Source organism: Rhincodon typus, chromosome 17, assembly GCF_021869965.1.
Source record: "Rhincodon typus isolate 14 chromosome 17, sRhiTyp1.1, whole genome shotgun sequence".
NCBI classification, from domain to species: Eukaryota; Metazoa; Chordata; class Chondrichthyes; order Orectolobiformes; family Rhincodontidae; genus Rhincodon; species Rhincodon typus.
In genome coordinates, this window is record NC_063348.1 from 37,227,720 (window position 1) to 37,253,178 (window position 25,459).

Genomic DNA, 25,459 nt, shown 5'->3' on the forward strand with positions numbered 1-25,459 from the left:
TTACAGCATCTGCAGTCCTTTTGGTTTTTACCTTTTCAAGGACATTTAGGGACAGACAATAAATACTAAGCCAGCAAAGCCCATATTCTCTGATCCAAGAAAAAACTTGGGCATGTTGGATTTATCTTGCTTCTGTGGACTAGACATACTTGGGTAATCTTCCAGAATGCCACATAGATGCCAGTGTTGTACCCAATATTTAAAATTAAAATTAGAATTATTCCCATTCTACTGAGTCAAGAAAGTTGAGGGGAGACAGAAGCAGGATTGAAGAAAGCAAGACATCAAAAGTTCAGGAGGATCAAGAAAGGATCATTTAAGAGCAAGATCCTAGCAACAGCAAGGAAATAAAGAAATAAAATGGAGAAAAGGGATAAAATATTGATTGAGTGACTTTGTGTTGGAGAAGTAGAGAGAGGGGGAAGAAGCGAGAAAAGGTAAAAGGAAGGAATACAAAGACAGGGCAGAAAGAGAAAGGGAGGAAGGAAATGAATTGGGGGGAAGACAAGGAGGTGGAAAGGAAAGTGGGGTAAAGAATAAGTGGGTGGGGTAGGGAAAGAAGGCAAGAAATAAAAGGAAAAGGAGAGAGAGAAAGGGAGGGAGGCAAAGACAGAGATGAGTGGGAGGAAAAGAGAAAAGAGGAAGGTAGGAATAGAGAAGAGAAAGAGAGATGGGAGGCTGAGGCAGAGAAATAAAGTTGAAGCAAATTTGAGGGAGAAGTTGATGGACTAATGTGATAGATGCATCACCTATCTGCTGCCAAATGTTTTCTAGCATCTTGTCCAGACCTTTGAAAGAGGTGCCAGGAGAGTCTGCCCAGTTTTGGAAGCAATATTCAAATCTTAGATGAAGCTGGGACTTCATAGTGTATCAGCATTTGATGAGGGGGAAAAGAAATGGTTGACATGTATAATGCCTGGCATGATTCTTACACTGAATAAAACATTGTGGGAATATTAGAGCAGATGGTGAATAGAATGCACAGGATCATGTGCATTCATTAAAGTAGACAAATGATGGTGACCATGTTAGTAAGAACATGGGAGTTCTGGTGGATTTAAATGTGCTTGTCTCTGGGACTAGGGCTCAATGAATTGAAAGGGGTACAGTTTCCAAGGACATGTCAGTGCTAAGAAACCTAGTTTAACATCTTTGTGTGTCAGACAGATGCAGGCAGTGTGCTTGTGATTTCCTAATACTCACCGGTCATGGGTGAAGCATCTTACTATCAATGTGTTCTTTGAGCATTTAAGACCATGTCAAACTGAATGATTTTAATCAGTGAAATGAATTTGTGCAGGATTAACACTTCCCTCAGTGGATGAGAGTCTGTAGCAAAAAGGGTCTGTTGAAACTCTACACTTTGTGAACAGAAAGAGTTAAAATGGCCAAAAGGGATTCATGACTTCTGCAAGTGTGTTCCACTCCCATCCACCCCCTTCCAACTCCTTGTACTTATCAGGCTTGAGGAATGGGAGCATCAATTGCTTCAGGGGCTGAGAAGGCATCATTATGTTTCACGTCCTGATGATATCTCATCCGTGGGACATCCCGTCCCTGGGGGTGAGACACTTTTTCTGTCAGCTGTTTGCAAGAGTTGGAACATGCAAACGATGACCCTGGCTCCTTAGCCTCAGGCTCCTGGAGAGTCCAAGCAGTTCATGTCCTACTCCAGGCCCCACTTCTCCACCATCCTGCATGTCCACCCTACACCGATTCTAATCTAGTAGTAAAAGTATTCCAGCATAGTTTACTCATCTGGCAGTTGCTGTAGAGAAAAAAAAATGTCAGGCTTGGAAGTGTAACTTGAGTAACAGGAAGTCATTGGGGATTGGGTTAAGTAGGGCAGCATTGAATGCAGACTGATCTTTTAGTAGAAACAACTTCTTCACATTTCAGTAAAGAAAGAAAAGGGAAAAAAAGACAGTTTTGCATGTATATAATATCTTGCACAACCTCAGGCTGTCCAAAAGCAAGTTACAGACAATAACATACTTTTGTAGTGAGATCGCCATTGTACTGCAGGAAATGGGAGAGCTCATTTCATGATTGTTGTTAAACATTTATTGGTCAAATAGCCATTGCAATAATCTCTAAAGCCTTTGATAGCACAGTTTAGTGTTTTATTAACCATAGAATTCCTACAGTGCAGTTAGAGGTCATTTAGGCCCATCGAGTCTGCAGTGTCCCCTGAAAAGCATCCCACCCAGACCCGGACCCATACCCTGACTCTATCCCTGTAACTCCACATGTGGCTTTACCCCATGGCTAACCCACCTAGCCTGCACACCCCTGGACACGATGGGGCAATTTTTACCGTGGCCAATCGACCTAACTGGCATGCCTTTGAGCTGTGGGAGGAAACTGGAGCACCCGGTGGAAACTCCCCCAGAGATGGGGAGAATGTGTCTATGTGGAGTTTGCACAGTCACCCGAGGCTGGAATCAAACCTGGGTCCCTGCTACAGTGAGGCAGCAGTGACAACCACTAAGTCACTGTGCTGGCTCATGAGAAATCATATTAAAAATACTTTTATAAAATTGCCTGGATGCAAAACCCTCTTGCACATCTCAAAGACCTAGTACATAGTATTACAATGGCAATAGTTAAATGAAATTAACTCCCTGATACTCACTTTATAAGCCACAAGTAACAATTTATTTATCTAACTCTAACAGTGAACAAATTAACAGAACTACTAACAAATCAAACAATTTCCTCCTTAACTACTAACTATTCCCAAATAAAACAAAATTCTAATGGTATGCTGTTCCAATAAATACAGGTCCCAATTATATAAATGAAAGTAATAAGAAAAAAAAAATTAACTTAGTCTCTCGAAATTATGGCCAGGATATGTCTTCCAGAATTTTATTTGCCTTCTCTGCTGTTTTCCACTAACTAACTAATATCATTCATTCTCAAGTAATGAAGCACTATGTGCATTGGTAGATAGCATGGTTTTTCAGGCTGTTGCTGACCCAGCATTAAGACATGAAAGAGATGGAGCAACTTTCATGGAAATACCAGATTTCTCAAAAAATATTTGACAGAGTTTGTCATGGAATGCTCTTGTCCAAACTTCATTATAATGGAATCAAGGGAATATTGTAAATTGGACTTGGCACTTCCTTACCATACGTAAATGTGATTCTCTCCTAGAGATGTCCTCTCCAGAGTGCCCTGGGGAACAGTGCTGGAACCTTTACACTTCTTGAAATATATAAATATCCTTTTCAAAGGTCAATAAACAGGGTGCAACTATTTGTAAATGATTGTGTTGATGTAGCAAATATTGGTTTATGCATCAGGAAAAACTCAAGATCATATCATTTCTCTGCTAAATAATATGCTGGAATTGCAAAAATGGTAAGACCAATGGAAAATGTCATTCAATGTCACAAATACTGGCATATGTATCACCAACGAAAAAAAAATATACAGCAACAGATAGTTTTAAGCTGATTAGTCATACTCTCCCAAAAAGTAGATATACATCGATTCTTGGAGCAGGAGGGGGTGTGGGGCAACTATCTTAAAAACAAGCTTCAATGAGGTTTCCACATTGATCAGATGCAACTAAAACAACTTGGGTTTTTTGAAGGTCTGAGGAAGAATCTTTGATGTTGCAGCAAATATATCAAAGTCATAGCTTACCAAATATTTGCCCATTCAATCTTGGAATACTGCAATTTGTATGTGAAATCCTTACACAACAAATGATACAAACAAGACTGAAACACTTCAAGGATGTGCTGATTCTGCATGCATCATATGGGAAATATACGAGTGTCACATCCTGACCAACGATTTGAAATGGGAATCACTGTAGCAATGGGGGGAAATAAATAGATTAACCATGTTGTATAACATATGAAATGGAATGGTGAAACAAGTACCTGCTGCCCTCTGGTAATGACAAACACAGGGCAGTCATGTCCACAAACAGAAAGACCATTTATTTCCAAGACAATTTTTCTTCCCAAGGACAAACTCACAATGGAACAAGTTGCCAAAAGAAATAGTCACAACCTATCACTTGGAGATCTTAAGATCCATCTTTAGATTATTTTCATTTCAAGGGTTTCTTTATCAGGAGTACCATTTCAGTGGACCATGCCCATTTAGTGCTGTCCATATAAATATTGCAAAAATCTGTGATGCCGACACAAGTAAAGCAGAAGCAGGGAGATACCTCTCTGAAAGCATAACAGTCCCTCACTGATACATTGGGAGCACCAGACTGGGTTACATGCTTGACTATTTGGAATGGGATTGAGGTAGTCCTGTAAACCATCGGGACTCTATGCTAAGTGTGTACATTGTTCTGTAAGTAAGGGTGGGTTATGGAGTCAGACTGAAGAAACTTAGACTATTTTTTTCTTCTGATATGAAAGGGAATACAACTCAATTAGGAGAATTTTGTTTTCTCAGATGTTAGTCAGGAATGTGATAGAAGTGGGCCTGTTTTCTCAATTAGGCAATCAACAATGGGCCACCAGTCAGTTAGATCACATGGAGTGAGCAATAGTACTAGCAACGTCCTTGTCAGTGCTGGAGAAGAGGCTAGGCATTTTTGTGGACTGTGTGAAGGCCTGGGATAGAAGGTAAAGTTGCCATAGTCTAACCAAACATAGGGCTGCTCTTTCCTTAGAGAAAAAATGACTGGTGGTGGTTTAATTTGAGGGTCACCATGCTTCAAACAAAGGGAGAGGCTGAGAAGGAGAACACTTCATAGGAAGTTCAGCTGGAGCAGGAATTGAACCCACACTGTTGGTGTCACATTGAAATGCAAACCGGCCATCCAGCCAACAGAGCTAATCAACTCCTGCAGTAGAATCTTGTAGGAGTCTGAGTGACACGGGCTGTGGCAAAATTTGTGGCAGGTTCAGACGAGAAGTCCAGTGATGCCTCTCTCAATATCAGGAGAACCTTAATGTCACAAGTATCTCACTACATTTTTTATACTTTTGCCAAGTGGTGAGGTGAATTTCCCATGAGCCAGTGGCCAATTGCCAACTCAAGGGGATTATTGCTTATTAATCACTTCATTAATGCTACAACTCACCAAATTAATATTCAGTTTCTTGTCTTCCCAAAGAAGTTGGATATTGAGAATCCTTGCCATGGAAACCAGAGCAGTTGTCAGCTTTGGTCAGTTCAGCTTTGACATGTGCTGCCCTCTGACAGCCCTCATGGCACACCTCTGATCCACCTACAGTATGGTTCTGCGCTTCAAGGCTGCACAGGGTACTATCATTGCAATGCTGCTGTAAGGACACTGTGTGCTCAGGGACACACATCTAACTCATGGTCTATATCAGGCTGCATCCAGATGTGTTTACGTGCAGTCAGAGAGCACACTCAATCTGGGCCTACCTGGATACTCACAGCAATTCTACCTTGTATTGACCAGCCTTATATGTTTGTGCTATGCCCCCTCAGCCAGAAACACCAGGCTCACAGTCCTGCTGTATTGCTGTACCATTTAGCATAGACTCAAAACCAAGAAACTTGTCATGGATGTTAAAAGGCCTCAGTCAAGCTAAGAGAGATAGTCTTCAGTCAGGGGCCCTAACACTGGAGGTGGGGGCAGCCTCCAATATCAGTTCAGGGGCTTGGACATTGTCAGCCAGCTGCTTGGGCAGTCAGAGTCAGAATGCTCTCCACATAAGGGGTAAGGAGCCAAATGTTGGGCAACCTACCACCCATCGTGACTCTACTGGAGGTGCTTTCTTTCTGGAATGAGAGACAGGCAGGTAATTTGGGAAGTGAACGTGGGTGTCGCAGTTGCTTTTAGTGCAGGTAAGAAGGTTTCCCTGGCAAGCGAGTAGATGCCACAGAGGGCATACAGGGTTAGTGCTGTCAGGAGTTGGGATAGTAAGAATGAGTGAGGGAAGATGTTGCAGGCAATAGTGAGAGGGGTAGGGCATGAGCCTTGGTGGAACGGGGGTACAGTAGCAGAGATGCATGAGCATGAGATATTGGAGGGGAAATGGTGGCACTTACACTGGCAGAGGGTATAAGGACATTGACCTTCTTCCTACAGTGCTGTGCATTCCTCCAGATGACTGAGACTGTACTGACCTGGGTGGCCAATCACACAAGGTTGGCACCGTCTGGTGTCAGATCTCAACTGGGTAAGAAACCCAACCCGCTGGCTTAGAGCCAGGTCTGGAATACAAGTGCCTAGTGGGCAGCTTTTGGTAAGCAGAACCAGTGCTGTGGGATGAACCAGCTGCCAGTTCTGGGGGAAAAGTTATCCCACTTGTGCACCACCCCACCCAGCAGAACATCTAGGTCCCAGCCCACAAAGTGGCCTTCAGTCATGTCCAGGGCAAATATCACAAACTATGTATGGCAGCTGACAGTGCTCATCCGCTGCATTATGGCCCTTTAAAGATAGCACAGCCCCAGGTATGCCAGTCAATTCTAGGGTGTCCCAGCAGAGGTCAATTGTTCCAGACACTGTGTGCAGTAGACGCAAAGTTTGGTAAGAATAGGCTGGAAAACCCACTGGGCCTCATGATGAAAGATTCTGAAAAACTTCATGCAACTTGCACTTGATGGAAAGAAATCATAAAATTCAGCTCTGGGGCTCCCTTTAAGTTAATAGGCCAAACATGGAGCACAAAAAAATGTTAACATGGAGAAGGAAATTTAAAGGGCACAGAAGAAATTATTTAAATAAGATCGACTGCAAACAAATTGCAAAGAAAAACCTCAAGGTGACTCAAAGTGCTTTGCCAACAACAAAGTGCTTCTAAAATGCTGTCAGCTTTGTAATGCCAGGAACACAGTGATTAATGATACAGAAACTATAACAAGCGATAGTGACAGATTGATCAGACCATTTTTTTTTTGTGTGGTGCTGGTTGAAGTATAAATTCTGACCATGACACCAGGACAAACTCCTCTGCCCTTCTTCAAGACGGCAGATAGTTTATATTCAGCTGAGAGAGCAGATGGGATAGTTTAACACATCTTGTCACCTTCACCAATATAGCACTCCCTCAGTGCAGCACTCGAGTGTCAATCTAATATTTGTGCTCAGGTTTCTTGATCCCATGACCTTCTGACTCAGAGGTGAGAGCATCACCCACTGAGCTACAGCTGACACAGTAAACCCTATGTTAATAAGCAGTATGGAAAACTAGAATCCTTCCACATTCATCTGTCCTAAAAGCAGCTAGTGTCTGAAATGTACAGCAATCTGTCAGAATTTGAAAGACCTGAAAAATGGTTAATGTTTCAGGGGTAAAGCTTGTGTCAGAAGTGGCTGATTCTACAGCAGAAACAAAAATCTGTCCTTTCTCTTTACAGATTGAACCATTGTGCAATTTTAGAAATTTCTGTTTCCAAGACTTTCTGCTTTTTCTGCTCTTACATTAATCAGCTCTAGACAAAAAGAATCCCCTCAATTGTACAAATACTTGTTTAGATCTAACTGGAGAGCTATTACCTGAATTTTCATATGCAGAACTTGGATTTGGGACAATTCTTGGCTCTGCATAGTAGATCTGGGAGAAAGAGCTCTTTTTCAGATTTTCATTTGGAATCGTGGGAGGTTTAAGTTTTATGGAGTTGTGCCAGCTATACCCAGAAAGAGTGAGGAGGCTACCAGATGAATAAGTGGGCAGGATTATAGACCTTCGTTGTGGCTCCAGTAGTATTAACCCTTTCACATTCAGTCCCACATACAACAAGCTGGTCTTCGGGAGAACAGAGATCGATCCTCCAAGTCTATCACCTCTGTGCTCACTGACCTGTATCAGATTCCCATCTTGCAAGATCTCAATTTCAAATTCTCCTCATTTCCAAATCTCCCGATGGCCTTGTCCCTCCCTGAATCTCTTCCAGTCCGGACCCCTCCAGCCCCAAATTCTTCTAAATTGAGATCCCTGATTTTAATTGCTCTACCAATAGTGGTAATGTCTTTAGTGAGTTCTGACCACTGGAATTTCCTCCCTAGACCTCTTTGCTTTTCCATCTTCCTTTGAGATGCTGTTTGGTAAGATAGGAATCAGAATGTTAATAAGGCAAGCTATGCTGTTGACAAAGTGTTTAACAAGCAATAATTCCCCTTAGTTGACAGTTCACTGTCGTTTAGTGAGAAACTCACACGACTATTGTCAAAAGCATAGAAGATTCAGTGAGATGCTCCTAATGTTAAGATAGGTCTTATTGGACTTTTCATTTGACTCTGCCACAAATCTTGCCTGAACACACATACTCAATCCCTATAAGATTCTGCCCTTTGTCTCAATTTACCCTTCCAAGATTTCACCAGTTTCCAGGCAGCTACAACTCATGGATTATCTGCCCCGGGTCTAAAAAAACACACCTCCTGCTATGGACCAGGCCAGACCCCCTCAAAATATTTTAAGAAGGTGACCCAGACCCTAACTCCTTCTGATTTTGAAGGTAGATATGAAGTGCGTTTTCCGGATGTGATGCAACTGGTCAAACCACTTAGCTTTAAGCAAAACACAATTTATTAAACACTACAGTTAAAACATGAACAAAAGAAAGCGGAATTTAGAATAACTTAACTATTGGAAAACTTAACCGAAAACCTGATACAGCAGCTCAACTAATTTAACTGTTCCAATATAGTAACATCCCAAAAACACACCCCTTGGCAAAAAGGTAAATTCAAACACAGATTCTTACAGGTAGAAGGGAAAAGTATCCAGAGAGATTTCACAGAAAGTCAGTTAGGAATCATTTGCTGAAGCTTACAAGCCTCTGGTACTCAAAACATTTTGTGACCGCTACAGCTAAATAAAAGCTCGAAAAATCCTGAACTGGCAAAACTGGACATTCCCCTTCCATTGTTAAACTGTTACTCCCTAGACTCTTCGACATCTCTGCCTTTACAACTTCTCTTCAGAAAAACCAAGGACAAAATAACCTTTCTAAAGTGACAACATCGTCACACACCTCTTCACTTTTATTTGGAGTTAATAAATGCTATCAGGGTTCCTAGTATGGCACAAAGCCTCAAATGCACATTCATCAATAAGGCTCACCATGGTGTCTAATGGGATCATCATCGACCTAATGGCTTTAAAGTTGCAGGTCAGCATAAGACTGAGTGGAAAACAAACAATGGGATTCAGAGTATGAGATGGAGCGGGAGATGATTTTTAATTGCTCCGATTAAGATGTGTTTGTGGTCATCACTACCCTTATCCTGCAATGTTGGACTCAAATGTTTTCTCTTGAAGTATTTGTTTTGAGGTTGGACAATTGGTACCAGCTGTCAACATTAAGATTATGCCAAAACTCTGGAATTAACAACCACTGATGACCATCAAACCATTGTCGATTGTTGGAAAACCCATCTGCCTCATTTTTGTCCTCAGGGAAGGAAATCTGTCATCCTCACCTGGCTGGACCTACATTTGACTCTAGACCAACAGTAATGTGGTTGACTTGGAGCTGCCTCTGAAATAGCCTAGCAAGCCACTCAATTCGTGGGCAGCTAGGGACAGGCAACAAATGCTGGCCAGCCAGTGAATACAAAACAAAATTATACTGGTACAGAATATACTGACAGTGGGACTGGCTTCAATGTATTGGCACCTGATCAATGGCATGATGTTGGCATCCAGTTGTGTAAGTAGAATGTAAAACCTCCAAGGGCCAGTATGACATTGGAATCTTGGTACATGAGAGAACCTAATTGTCCTGTGGCACAGTGGTAGTCTGCCAGCCTCTGGGGTAGAAGATCTCGGTTTGTACAGCCACCTGCCCCAGTGCTATGTCATGATGTGTCTGAACAGGTTTATTAAAAATAGCAAACATATGCCCTGTGTTTTCAGGGTCTTGCAGTACAATGGTCATGTCTCCACCTCTAGGATAGAGGTCTGGGTCCAAGTCCCTCATAACTGAACAAACTGATTAAAAATAAATACAAGAGAGAACTTCCAAAATGACCCTTCTTAGACAAGATTAAAACAAAATGGATAGGAACAGGAGTAGATTATTCAGCTTATTCAGCCATTCAGTTAGATCGTGACTGATAGGTTTTTCTTAACTCCATCAATTTGGTTCTGTAATCCTTAATACACTTGACTGACAGAAATATGTGTTTTAAAATTTTGTATTGATCCTGCAATACTCAACAGTTCATCAAACTTTGTGTGAAACAGTTTTTCCAGGCATCCCCCAGAATGACCAGGCTCCGGTTAAATAAATAACCAAAGTTAGATAGGAGAGTGCTAAACGTGCAACCAAGTTGAGCCAGATAAAACATTTAAGCAGAAAAATATATTTCATGTTGACCTCGTTGCTAAAAGTGAGAAATTGTGAACTGAGTAATTACTCCACCAGAGGGAAGCCATTCTGCCCATTATATCTCTACCTTCTCTTTGAAAGAGCTTTCCGATTACTTTCTCTTCAGTGCTCTTTGGCAAAAGCACTGTTATCTTTCCCTTTTCAAGTACTTGTTCAATTCTCTCTTCAAAGTTACTGTTGAATCTTTCTCTACTACTCTTCCAGCAAGTGTGTGTTTCACATCACAGCAACTCACTGTGTTAAAGGCATTTCTCACCTTTTCCCTTTATTTTTTTTACCAATTGCCTTAAACCTATATCTCTTTTTTTAGGTAACTCCTGCTATTGGAAACAGTTTCTCCTTATTTACTCTCTCAATTTGAACTCAATGCTTCAGCTTTTGCACGACTAAGATATGGAATTGTATTTTGACTGAGTAATTACTCACTTCAAAGAAATCTGGTTATTGTCATATTGCTGTTTTCAAATTAACTCCTGCATTTCCTATGTTAAAACAATACATCAAAATTACTCATTTGACTGTAAAACACTTCATAAAATCCTGAGAAAATGGAAAGTTGGAAGTCCAGTTATATTCCAAATTAATATGCTTGATTGCTGTTGTCATGGACTGAGTTCACTGGGGAGAATTGGCTTAAAATATTCCTCAGATTACAGCATTTTGAAAAGGGCAGCTATGAAATATGATGTAGTTTCACACTGTGCATTATTCAAAGTCAGGGAAGGACTGTAACTACTTTAAATATTGCTTAAGATGTTAATTAAATGTTGGATAAAATATGGGATTGATTTTCATAAGTTCACGAAAACTTGGAAATACTCATCAGAGCAGAGAGCACCTTTGCAGAAAAGGGTAGAGGTAAAAATTTATAACTTAAATGTTAAACTGACTTTTACTCCTCAGCTGTTGGCTGAATTGCTTTTTAATTTATTCATTCACAGAATGTGGGAATTGCTGGTTAGGCCAGCATTTATTGCCATTCCCTTTTTGCCTTGCAAAAGTGTGTTGCCTTCTTATACAATTAAGTCTGCCTCATTACATATCACCAAATCCAGAATTGCCTATCCCTTAGTGGGCTCTACTAAAAGCTACTCCAAAAAAATCATTTCATACACAGTCCGTAAATTCCTTTCCTTGAGATCTGCTACCAACTTGATTTACCCAGTCTTCCCGCATAGTGAAGCTCCCATAATTAAGAGAAAAGGCATATAAGAAAGGTATTATCTTCTTATTTCTGTCCCACATCCTGACTACTGCTAGGAGTCCTATGCATAATTCCCATCAGCGTCTTTTTGCCTTTGCAGTTCCTCAACTCTACCCCAGAGATTCTACTCCTTCAACTCTATACCATCTCGAGATTAAACTAACTTTAAGCCCTCTTGCCCATCTGCCTGTTTTTTGGCAGGATTTATATCCTTTGATATTTAGTTCCCAGCCCTGAATTCCTTGCAGCCATGTCTCTGTGATACCCACAATATTGGGCTAGCCAATTTCAATCTGCGCTACAAGTTCATTCACCTTGTTTTGTATACTGTGTGCATTTATGTACAACACCCTCAGTCCTGCATTAATCATCACCATTCTCATAGTTTTTCCCTTATCTGCTATGCCTCAAGTTATATTCTCATCAATCCAGGATGCAACTCATCTAGATCTGTTGACTTCTCTACTTGGAGTGCTGCTAGCCTTATTAGCAACTCTTCGTCATCTATCGCTATACTGCTCCGTCACTCAAAACCCACATTTTCAATTGGGCCATTGTCGCCATCTTTCAGTTTGGTGAAGACAGAAACAAGATCCTGATTTATTGCTAGGATGGCATCAGACTCTTCCATATTTTTTGCTTTGGTTAGCAGTTCAACCTGCTTGTTCCTTAGGGGCTCCACTGTATCCTTTGCTAATCTTTTACTTTTAATATGCGTGAAGAATATTGTATTATTTGTTTTAGCCCAGCCTGCCATTCTTTCCCCATGCTTCCTCTTAGCCTTCTTTTTCCCAACCTTAGCCTCTCTCTTACATTTGAGATACTCTACCTGATTTCTATTGCTATTATTATTCTGGTGTGCATCATACACCTCCTTTTCTTCCTTATTTTCTCATCAATATCCTTTTTGATTGCTGTCGGCCATTTGGTGTATATACACCTACAATGCTGTTTGTGAAGGAGTTCCACGAATTTGTCTCTGTGACACTGAGAGAATGATGATATATTTCCAAGTCAGGATTATGAATGGCTTGGAGGGGAACTTGCAGGTGGTGATATTCTTATGTATCTGCTGCCCCTGTCCTTCTAGGTGGCAGTGGTTTTGAGTTTGAAAGGTGTTGGCTAAGGAACCTTGGTAAATTTCTGCAGTGTATCTTGTAGATGGTACACACTACTTCCGCTGAGTGTTGATGGTAGAGAGTGTGGATGTTTGTGGTTGTGCTATCAGTGAAGTGAGCTGGATTGGGCCTGGATGCTGTCAAGCCTCTTACGTGTTGTAGTTCTAGGCAAGTGGGGAGTTTTCCATCACATTTCTGACTTATGCCTTGTAAATGGTGGACAGGGTGAGGATTCAGAAGGTGAAATACTGCAAGATTCCAAGCCTCTGACCTGCTCTTTTAGCAAAGTATTTATACAACTGGTTAAGTTCAGTTTCTGCTCAGTGGTAGTACCCAGCATGTTGATCGTGGAGAGCTTAGCAATGTAATAGCATTTAATGTCAAACAGTGGTATTTAAAACTCTCTTGTTAGAGATGGCCACTGCCCGGTACTTGTGTAGAATGAAGTTTATTTGCCACTTGGCAGCTCAAACCTGGATATTGTTGAGGTTTTGCTGCATTTGAACACAGACTTCTTCAGTATCTGAGGAGTTTTGAATAGTGCTGAACATTGTGCAAGCAACAGCAAATATCCACACTTTTGACCTTATGATGGAGGGAAGGTCATTCATGAAGCAGCTGAAGATAGTTAGGTCCAGAACACTATCCTGAGGAACTCCTGCAGAGATGTCTTGGAACTGAGATGACCAACAATCACAACCACCTTCTTTAGTGCCATGTATAACTCCAACCAGCAGTACATTTTCTCCCTGATTTCCATTGATTCCAGTTTTTGTTGGCCTTGATGCCACACTCAAATGAACTGTCCTTTTGATGTCAAAAGCAGTCACTCCTATCTCACCTCTGGAATTCAGCTCTTTTGTCCAAATATTGATACAAGTCTGCAATAAGGTCAGCAAGTGATTGGTCTTGTTGGACCCCAAACTGAGCATTAGTGAGCAGGTCATTGCTGAGGAAGTGCTGCTTATAGCACTGTTGATGACACCTTCCATCACTTTATTGATGATTGAGAGTAGACTGATGTGGCAGTAATTAGCTAGGTTGGATTAGCTAGGATGTCCTGCTCTTTGTGCATAGGACATACATGACCAATCTGTGAAGCACCGAGTAGATGATCTATCTTGAGCACCTTGCAGAGGTGCCGATCACAGATACCAGTCTTCAACCAGTTTAATTCACTCCACGTTATCAAGAAACAGTTGGAAGCACTGGATACTGCAAAGGCTATGAGTCTGATGCCATCCTAGCAATAATGCTGAAGATTGATGATCCAGAACCTGCTGCACCCTGGGCCAAGCTTTTCCAGTACATCTCAATACTGTCAACTTGAAAATTGCCCGAGTATGTCCTGTACATGACTAACGGGAGAAATCCAACCCAACCAGGTGAGGGCAAGAGTGAGAATGTGAATCTTTGACATCAAGGCAGCATTTGACTAAATGTGGCATCTACGAGCCCTACCAAAACTGGAATCAATGGGAATCAGGGGCAAACTCTCCACTGGTTGGAATTATATATGACACAAATGAAGATATCTGTGATTGTTGAAGGCCAGTCATCTCAGCTCCAGGACATGTCTGCAGTATTAGCAGAGGACTGAGATGAGAAGAAATTTCTTCCCTTACAGTGTTGTAAATCTTTGGAATTCTCTTCTCTCTGGAGTTTGTTCATGCTGTCCCATTAAATTATTCAAGATTAGGTTAGATAGATATTGATTTCTCAGGGAATGAAGAGGTATACAGAGTGGAAATGTGGATTTGAGACAGAAGATTAGCCATAATCTTATTTAATGGTAGAATACGTCTACTCTCATTCCTATTCCCTATGATTTGGCTGTGAGAAGGTTGTTTACGAGTGATTATGATTGCTCATTGATAATAATATGCCATTTCTGGGCAAGGTAAAAGTTAAAATAATGCCACCAGTTCCAAGATAACATGCAGCTATTTCAATACCTATGAATAAGAACCAGCCTGGTATGAACTAATATTTTGAAATTACAGTTGGTGACGTCAAGGTTACTCTGTTCCTAAAGCATTCTTTTCTCTTTTATTTTAATGCAGATTCCAAACATATAATTTTAATGAGTTAACACCTACACTGAAGTAGGAACTGAAGGCATTCATACAATTCATTGTTATCATTGGCAACTTCAACCCTTGTTCATTGATTTCTATTCAAGGTAAATTATGTTAAGCTCTTCTAAAGGGACTAAGTAACAGCTCTATTACTGCTTGAATCTAAATAATTTATCAGTTCCTCAAGAAGGAACAAATGCATCTCCTTTTGTCTTTCAAGTGCTTTTCCAGGACCTATATAGATCACTCAGCTTGCTGGGATATTCCATCTTGAACCACAACCTGCTCGAGCACCCTTAACCTCCCAAATACTTTCCTCTTCATTGGTGACTGTTCTTATAGGTTTTTGACTTAGTGAAAGTTTGGATTGGTATGAGGGCTGCTGGTTGACTTTGGATGGGGTTAATTATGAGAGATCTCTCTTAGAACACTTAACATTGTTTCCTTTTTCTCATGTCATTAATTGAGTCCTTTCTTTGGTCCCAGTGCAGTAGCACTGATAGTGAAAGAATATAGTGAGTGTTATACAGCATAGAAATAGGCCCTTTGGCCCTCATATCTGATAAACTGCATGCAAAACTGAAACGTTTGATTTTTGTGATCAAACAGTTGCTGAAATCAGAGTTTTGCAAGTTAATAAATGCTTGGTTTCCCCCTTTCTAACATTTTGAATGCTCCATTTGACTTTGGTGAGGAGCAGTGGGTAGACTTTTATGGCCTACCTTCAGGTGGGAAAGCAGTTGGGTAAACCATAAATTAGGATGTCTTGCCATCAGGGCACTGAAATTTTACTCAAGATGCAAAGGAGAAGTCAGTCACATTGGCCTAACTGGAGGTCTTCAAATGGGAAATTAATGGCCAATTAAGGATCTTACTCACCACTGCTTTAAGTTAACGAGTAGTGAGAAAGGCCTGCACTGTATGTGCAGAAAGGCATTCGTGCTGCTCAGTTAAAGGACACGGGGTACATCTATCCTCCAATGCTAGTCAAATGATGATCCAAACAATTTTGCATCCCCATGTCCACCCACCCTCCTTTGCCCTGTCAAAGATGTCCTCCCCTCCTTAATGACATTGAAGCTTGTTAGCCTGGCCCACAGTGAGATCTAAGACATTCCTGAAAGTTGTGAACCATTACCGAACATCACTTCCTTGGTCTAACTGTACTCCTGGTAGTGATCACCAACTGCTCCTGCTTTGTATCGCTGGCATGCAGATCTACCAGCCTCTGATTGGCCAGCAACTCTATGAAGAGGAATGTAGACTTGGACATAGTCCCACCTCATTGCTACTTAAATGACTGCCACCTTCAAAACTAAGGCAGGCAGAGGTAATAAAACAGAGGCAGGCTTGCCCCTGATATCTACATCGGGTGTGGGGAGAGTACCTTCCATATATAATCCAGGTGCTCAGGTGTTCTGGCTGTATCCTGAGTGGGGTAACTGGCAACATTATAAAAGTAACCAATTCACAATGCCTGTCAGAGCTATATCTCACTGTAGATGGGCATTTTACAGCCACACATTTTAGATGAAACAAATAGTTAGAGATCTACAACTGAACACATAGGGTCCTCTTAGCAAAAATATGGCTTAGTTTGAGCCAAGAGAAGAGAAAGCCAATACAGATCTATAATCTCATGCATCACAACATTGAAAATGTATTGAATGTTTGCAAAGATAATGTAATACAATAAGTCCAGTAGAAATAATAAAGACAGCGACATCATGGTCAATAATTGCTTCCTATTTACATTAATGTTTTTGACAATAACCATACAATTGCTATTCCTTTAAAAATGATTTTTAGCCTCATTTTCTACAAGCTAATTTAGATGATGTTAGAAAATAGGCAAATACTGTTTTACCCATTATCCTGGTGTATGTTTTGAACATTAATTGATGTCAGTTGACATGAAGATAGGAGAAATATATTTCAGGCCTGCCCCCCAAACAGAAAATTAATCCTTTGGCGCTGCTAGATTTTTAGGGAGGTTAATTGCTTGTGGTATCAAATGTTGACAACCTTGATTAAGACATCTTTAAGAGATATTGAGATATCCATGGAATAAAAAAGGATGTAAAAGTACCAGAAAAAGTGCAAGATCATTGACACTGATGATACCAGAAATATTAACTGTCCAGAAGTTGAAGAGGCTGGATTTTTTATTTTTAGAAAGAAGCAATTAAGAAGTGACCTGAAAGAGGCCTTTAAAGTTTTTAAAAAGGTTTGACTAAATAGACATAAAGAAGATGTTTCTATTGTATGATGGATCCTCACCACAGCTTACCATGGCGCTAGATCCAGCTGGTAGATTTACTGCCTCTTGTCTAGTAGGGATCTATAAGGTCTTCTTGATCTAATTGGGCAAGGAAAATCAGTTGGCATTGCTCAAAACAAAGAATCTCTTGTTATGAAGAACGTGTAGTCTATTGCATGGAAGCAACTAGATACATGTTATTTTGGCACGATATATATTTTGTCATGTGGTAGTACTGACCTTGAATATTGTTGTTAAAAGACACATTTTCTCAAAAACCTTGCCTTGCACACATATTGGCAGTTTGCACCAATATTAATGTAATGGGGGAACCATACCTTTGCCCTTTATGAGAAGAACAACCTGATTGATTGACAAGTGGACTCTGATTGATAGAGGTATTGCCAAGGAGAATGCACCAGTTTGATGAGACTGACAGCTAAATGCCAAGCTTTGTATAAATTTAAGTCAGACAGGTTGACTCTGATTGAAATGTTGCCCTGAGGAATAAACCAGAGAATGACTATCACCTATTCTGTTCCATTGAAACAGGTGCAATGCATGTAGATGTTCTTTCAGTCTAAAATAGACAGGGTTGTTGTATTAATATAAGCAGCTTCACTAGCTTGATCCTGGTTATGGAGGTATGAGTAATTGAAGAGGGTGCAGAGGAGATTTACCAGGATGATCCCTGGGATGGAGAGATTTAGTTATGAAGAGAGATTGGATAGACTGGGGCTATTTACCTTGGAGCAGAGGAGACTGAGGAAGGACATAATTGAGATATATAAAATTGTGAGGGCACCAGTCAGAATACAGCTGGAATACTGTGAACAGTTTTGGATCACTTTTCTATTGAAAGATATGTTGGTACTGGAGGTAGTCCAGAGAAAGTTCACTTGTTTGACAGAGTATGGAGCGACTGTTTTATGAAGAGAAGTTGAGTAAGTTGGGCCTGTAATTATTGGAATTTAGAAGAATGAGACAAAATCTTTTTGAAACATACAAGAGTCTTAAGGGAATTGATGGAGCAGACATGGAAAAGTTGTTTCCCCTTTTGGGAGAAAGCATAATCTTAGAGTAAGGGGTTGCACATTTAAGTCAGAGATGAAAAGGAATTTCTTCTCTCAGAGGGTAGTGAATGTGTTGAGCTCTTTATCGCAGAGGGTTGTCAATGATGTTTATTAAGATTATTCAAGACTGAGATAGACAGATTTTTAGAAACAAAAACAGAAATTGCTGGAAAAACTCAGCAGTTCTGGCAGCATCTGTGGAGAGAAAACAGAATTAATGTTTTGGGTCCCATGAACATTCTTCAGAAACTTCCAGCAATTTTTGTTTTGTTTGTTTCTTATTTACAGCATCTGCAGTTTTTTTTAATGTTAACTGATTTTTAATTTGTAAAAGAATCAAAGGTTCTAGGGAAAAGGCAGGAAACTGAAGTTGAGGACTAGTAGGTCAGCCATGATCTCAATTGAATGGTGCAGCATACTTGTTGGGACAAATGGCCTACTACTGTTTCTAATTCTTATGGTCATACTTCCACACAATGAGTGGTTAGGGTCTGGAGTGCATTAACTGAGAATGTGATGGAATCAGATTTAATTAATAAAATGAAAAAGGAAATTGGATGCTGATCTGAAAAGGGAAAATGTGCAGGTTATGGGAGATGGCAGGAGAATGTGTGATGTTCATTGAGAGATCCAGGTTGAAAGGCCTCCCATTGTGCTGTAACAGTCCCATGATTCTGTGATTGATTAATTATTTGATTGCTGTTTGTGGCAGCTTCCTGTGCACAAATATACTGCTAATTTTCTTACATTACTCTAAAGGTGTTTAATCGGTTAGAAAATGCATTGTGTTCATGGAAGGTGCTGCAGAAATGCAAATATTTCTACTTCTCTTTCACCTTCTATGCTTTCATTAAGTGATGTAGTGAGAACTTTGGGACACAATTTCCATAATAACTTCACTACAGTCATAATTCCCCAGTCCTGATTTTCACAGCTTGTAGTCCCCATGCATGCTTCCCAAGAAAATCCTTCAGAGCATAGGGATATGGAGGACTGCAGGAGTGGGCATAAGGGGTCCAGCAGTATTTCCAGCAGTTCCAAAGCACATAGAACTGACTCAAATAGATGGAGAAAAGTGTGAGAAGGCCCACGAGGTTCATTGACATACCGAGGATGGTCACTAAATTGATGAGGATTGTTTTCCGACAATCTATGGCAGTGATGTCTATTATTTAATTTTAAGAAAATGCCCTGCCCTTAATGCAAGAAAACATCAGTAGGAACTATACTTCAACAAGAACTTATATTTTTAAAGCACTTTTACTACAGTAAAGTATTGCAACACTCTGTCCGGGGATAGTTGTCAGACAACATTTGACAAGGAGATATTCATAGATCATAGAATCCCTATGGTATGGAAACAGGCCCTTTGGCCCAACAAATCTGCACTGACCCTCAGAGCATCCCACCCAGACCCATTCCTCTATTTACACATCCCTGAACACTATGGGCAATTTAGCTTGGCCAATCCACCTAGCCTGCATGTCTTTGGACTGTGGGAGGAAACTGGAGCAAACCCATGCAGACATGGGGAGAATGTGCAAACAGACAGTTGCCCAAGGGTGGAATTGAACCTGGGTCCCTGGTGCTGTGAGGCAGCAGTGTTAACCACTGAGCCACTGAGCCACTGTGCCATCCCCTTGTTGGAGCAGATGACCACAGCATGGTCATACAGGTAGGTTTTAAGGAGTGTCTTAAAGTAGGAGGCAAAAGAAGAGATGTGGAGAGCTTTAGGAAGGATATTCTAGAGCTGAGGGCAAAGGCAGCTGAAGGCATATGGTGGGGCGATGGAAATCAGGGATGTGAAAGAGGCCAGAGTTGGAATAGAACAGATCTCAGGGGATTGTAGAGGAGAAGAGTACAATGAGACAGAACAACAAAGCTGTTCAGAGCTGAAGGTGTACTGAACAGTCTTGTGCGCAGCTCAGAACACTGCAGCTGCTTGTTCAGGCAAGCTGACCCCATTTTTAAAAGGAAGATGATTTTGCAGAGGCAGGTGTGATGAGCTCACAGCTGGATTTGTCTTTATTCTTCCTGACACCATGGAGTGAAAAATCTGTCAGGACCAGCAATATTGATGGGGTGGTGCTGCTAAATGCAGATTTCAAATGTTTTTCTGGTTTGCAAATTAGAGTAATAGTTGGAAGCAATTTAAGAAATACAGATCTCTTAGCCAGTGTTATCATTGATACTGAAAAGCTAATATTCTAAATGAAGCAGGGCTGGCATAACAAGACAACCAGACTTGCACTAATATAGCATTTTTATGGACTAAAGACATCCTAAAATTATAGCAAATCAGTTTTTTTTTTAAATGTATAATCCCCGCCACAGTGTAAAAGTGCAGTTTTAGATCAATCATCTGTTTTATTGATGCTGATTGAAAAATAAATATTGGGTTCCTGGATGCGGGGGAGATCTCTGTGATGTTCAAAATAGCTCAATGGAGTCTGTTATGTCCATCCGAGAAGGAAGACAGGGTCTTGGCTTAAAGCCTTGTCTGAAAGATGGTACCTCTGATAGCTGACGACTGCCCTGGGAGTGTCAGCCTAAACTATAACATTCAACATTATCAGAGTTTGATCTGCTTACTTAGAGGAGAATGCAGCTGATTTCTGTAATCAGTGCCATGATCAATGAATTACTTCTAAAGTGAAGTCACTACTGTTAATGCATAGTGAAACATTAAATCCTTCTGGCTGGATTTTCAGTATTCACCTGAACTACTGTAACAGGGAGGCAGCATCAGTGTAAAAGTCTCAGCTAACGTCAACACCTCTGACAATGCAGCCCTAGGTCCTGTGACTGCAGAATCAGACTAAATTAAGTATTCAGGTTCTGGTGTAGGGTTTGCTTCTGCTCAATAGGTAGCAGAACTGCCATTCCAACCATTCATAAAATTGCATTCAGTTTAGTTACAGCATTTCAGAATGGAAACTGATATACATCATACGTGCATAGCAAGCTAAATGGCTTTTCATTTACACTCACTGCACAAAATCACCAGGATCAGGTACAGTAAATACATCATTTCCATGAATGCTCATTGATTTAACAGCTTTATGTTTTTTTTAAGGCAACGATTTTACAATTGCAACCTCACAAACATTCTGCAGATTCTGCACACAAGAAGTGGTTGAGAGCCAGTAATTGGGCTACATAAACCAGGGGATAATGAGGAAGAGGCTACAAAATGGGTCAGTCTAGTACTGATCGGATCTTAGTGCCAGTTTCACATGCTTCAACGCTGACATCTGCAAAGTTTGAACATCTGACATCAAGCTAACAGGCGAAAGCTCAAGATGCTATTTTTAAGTGCCATTTATTTTTAAATGGGTTAACAATTCTCTGAAAGAATGTAGTACAAGTGCCTGATGCAGTTGTAGGGAGCCTCGATGAACTGACTCGTCATGCAGATTAGATTCCAGCTTTCTCTTTAATCCATTCTCAGGATGTGGTTGTTGCTGCTGAGACTGGCACTTACCACATATTCCTAGGTGCTCAGGTGAAGATAGTTGGGGCTTTATTCTATCATCATTGGAGTGTACTGTTTTGATAGACCACTTTAGAGGGCAAATAAGAGTCTACAATTTTGAATTTGTAAAGCAAGGGAAATAGGGAAGTTTGGTAATTACCAAAAATAAGACCCAATTATAAATAACACATTGTGCATTATTTTAAACTGCATAATTGGGTATGATGATTTGCTTGTTCTTGTGAATGGCTTTCTTTCAACGAAAAACATGTACATGGCTTGAAACCAATCTCCTTCCTTACTAATTTAATATATGCTGCTGGCTGTGTTGGATTCTAACTTTCTGTGTTGTCTAAAGTAGAGACCTGAATGTGCTTCTGACAGGTACAGAGATCACAACCCAGAGAAAGCCAGTAGTGTGGGACATGTGACCCCTGGACAAGTTTCATCGCTTGAGGGAAATGGACAGGAATCTGTCAGAGAATTTTTCTTTCCTTAATTGGTCTCTTTCCTCCCAACTTTCATTGCCCTTCTCAGTAGATTACATGGGGAATGGGAATGCATAGCATTACATATGATTAACAGTGCAGAAATAACACATTCAACCGATCCATACCAGAACATTTTTCCTCATCTAAATCTATCATTGTTATCCTTTCTTGATATGTATACTGTTATGGACCAGACCAAACCGCCCTCAAATATATCAAGGAAATAGCCTAGACCCTAACTTTTATTTTTTTAAAGATAAGCGTAAAGTGCTGCTTTCCGGTAACACACTTTATTCTGAACCCCAATTAAAATACAAACCAAAGAAAGAACAATTGGTATAACTTTAAATCTATTGGAAAACTTAACGGAATAATAGATTATTTAACTACTAAACAGCAACTGTTCCAATATAGTAACATCTGATAAACACACCCTTGGCAAAGGCAAATTCAATAAAATAGATTGTCTCACATGTGATATTTCTCCAGTCCAGCAGAAAAGAACACCAAGGGAAAATTCTAGCAGAGAGAAAGAAAGAATCCTAGCTTTTTGCTGTGGCTGGGAGAGACGCATAACAACTTCCACAGCTAACTTCATAACCCTAACATCTACTGAGGGCTAAACTAAAACCCTGGTTTTGTGGGAGCCTGATTCCACTCATTCATGCTGCTTCTATTGTTCTAACTTTAAAAAAAACAAAAATTTATTGAATTGGCTTTTATCAATTAAAGTAATTTTTATATAGTTTTAAGTCTACAAAAGTGCTTAAAATATTATGCTATGTCAACCCAGCATTGCTCTTGCAGTCTGCCCATGGTTGCTACAGGATGCATCAGCATTTATGGGCAAAGAGTGTTGGGTAGGGGTCATGGGTAAGCATGAGTTTGCACATGGATCATTAAGGGTCATATGGATGAATGGGAGATCATAAGTCAGCACTAAGTTTGAATGGGGCTCTAAGTGACCACGGAAATTGGGCAGAGGGGGTTGAGGGTTGTTGGTTAACATGAGTTGGCATTAGGGCTGTTAGGGATCCCGGAGATGAACAGGGTAACATGAGGATAAGAGTAGTCATTGGAGGTTATGTAGTGTCATGAGTTCTTATGGTAGGCCATGAGAAGTAGGTCAGGGTGGTGGACATAAGGTCTGTGGGCTGGATGGCCTACTACTAAACAACACAATTGAAGCAAAATATCTGAGAATCAATGCCAGCCTTTTAACTGGCCTGTTTCGGCACTTGGCAGTCTCTCTGTCTACCTTTGAAGTGTTTCCGGGGGCAGAAGGCCCAGCTCCGACCCATTACCACCTCCCTGGAATGAGGAGCTTTCAATTTGAGACACTTTCTCTTCAGGCATTTGTGATAAACTGGTAAACATCGGCAATGAAAATCCGACCCAAAGGTAAGGGTTTCAAAGCAAATTTATCACAACGTCTCTCCTTTAAATTCTAAACTTTTCAAAATGAAATCAGATCTTTGATTTGCTTTTCTTTATGATCCTGCTAATCTGTGTTGAATCTTTTATTGGTTAGTGTATTTGTACTCCAAAATCCCTTCCTCTACCCACCTAGTCTTGTACCTTGCAAGGAAGATGAGTCTTCTTTTTCTTCCTAACAAAACGTACCATCTCATATTTATGTATGTTGAACTTCATTTACCAATCATTTCCCAATTTTTACAATTTATTAATATTGTCCTGTAATTTGTTACAGTCCTCTTCAGAATTAGTTGTTCTTTACCATTCGATTTAAGGCCTTATGCAAATTTAAAAATTCTGATTTTTGATTTCAAAGCCCAGAATAATAATATAAATTGTGAACAGCAATGGACATAGTTTTGATTCTTGTCCAACAATACATCCCAAGTTCTGCCACTCTGAATAACTACCCTATACTCCCATGTTTTGCCTTCAGCCTTGAAGTCAACCAACAATCCATTTTGTCACTTGTCTCCTGACTCTGCGCTCTCTGATCTTGTGAATTGGCCTATAATGAATAATCTTTGAAGATTTTTGGAAACAATATTAAATTGCATGCATGATATTATTATTCCTTAACTTTTCTGTTACCTTCTCAGATTACTCTGTAAAATTGCTCAATCTGATCTTCATGGTGCATTTTGTGAAAATTTTTAGGCAATGTGGCTGTAAACGTGTGCTGGTGAGAAGGCCCACCTTATTCTTGGCAATAATAGTATAGATCCTAACATTGTTTAAAGACCCACAAAACCTCACATCTCATCCCCTACTTCACCCGCCCCCCCACCCATTCTGCCACCCCATACCAGCCTCCATGCACCTCCATGTATCCTACTGATATAGTATCCATTGGGCCAGGCCTTAGATCAATGCAGTATGAATGGAAAATACTTTATATTCCTTGGGAAAAATGTAAATCTTTAATCATCTAATAATAGACTTCACAAGCACATTGACACTGATATTGAGAAAAGAATCATGCCTTCAGTTATGTAAAAATACCTTACAGTACATGTAATCCCAATGGCTTATGTCAGCAAACCAAAAACAAATCAAAGGCACAATCTGTTATTAGAACCCTTAAAACTGTCACTCATTTTCAAATGAATGTAACACCCAAGGTGTTGAATCCAATTAGTACTGAAACCCAACCAAGCATTCAGAATGGCCACAGCTGTCCAAACAATGAGTGCAAAAGAATACAAGGTGCCTATTTTAATTTCAATTTCAAAGCAAAATGTCAACCAATGGATGAAAGTAGGTGATTCTTTTTTGCCCCAAGTATCAAAAGCAGGTTCCTTTTTTCAGATGCAATTGTCACTACATTTAAAATATAGTTCAAAAGATGATGGGATAGGTTGGCAAGGATTTTCTTCCATCTTTCACTGCATTGTGGCAGTCTCTCCCTGGAAAAGTCATGTAACAAGGGCCAATATATCTTTAAAAGTCACATCCGTGTGATAAATCACTGCATGAAATACACCTTTATCACAATGTAGCATCGAAATGTGATTTTGAAGGTATGGAAACAGTTTACACTTACCTTACAAAATGTTCCAGATTCTTCAGCATTGTTTCCATTATCTTCACAAATTCTTAGAAGTGACTTTAATGGGCTTCCAAAACCACACACCACCAGATGAAAATAGTGTGCGGGAGGAAATGTGATTTTTGCACACCATTTAAAATGGAGAGCCCGACCTCAGAAGGGACAGGTATTCCTGACCCACAATAAAGGCTGGAGGAAAATGGAGTATGAAGGAAAATTGAATTTCCTCAATAAAAGCTGTGATTATTCATGCACTGAAATGCACCCAAGCATCAGACTATATTCATCCCAAGGGCAATTAGAGACCAGGGCTTGGATGTTTGCTCCTGGGTGAAGTGTGCAGAGATGAAAGCATTCCCAGCTCCATGAACCTGGCCTTTGAAATTAGCTATAACAAGGTGTAGAGCTGGATGAACACAGCAGGCCAAGCAGC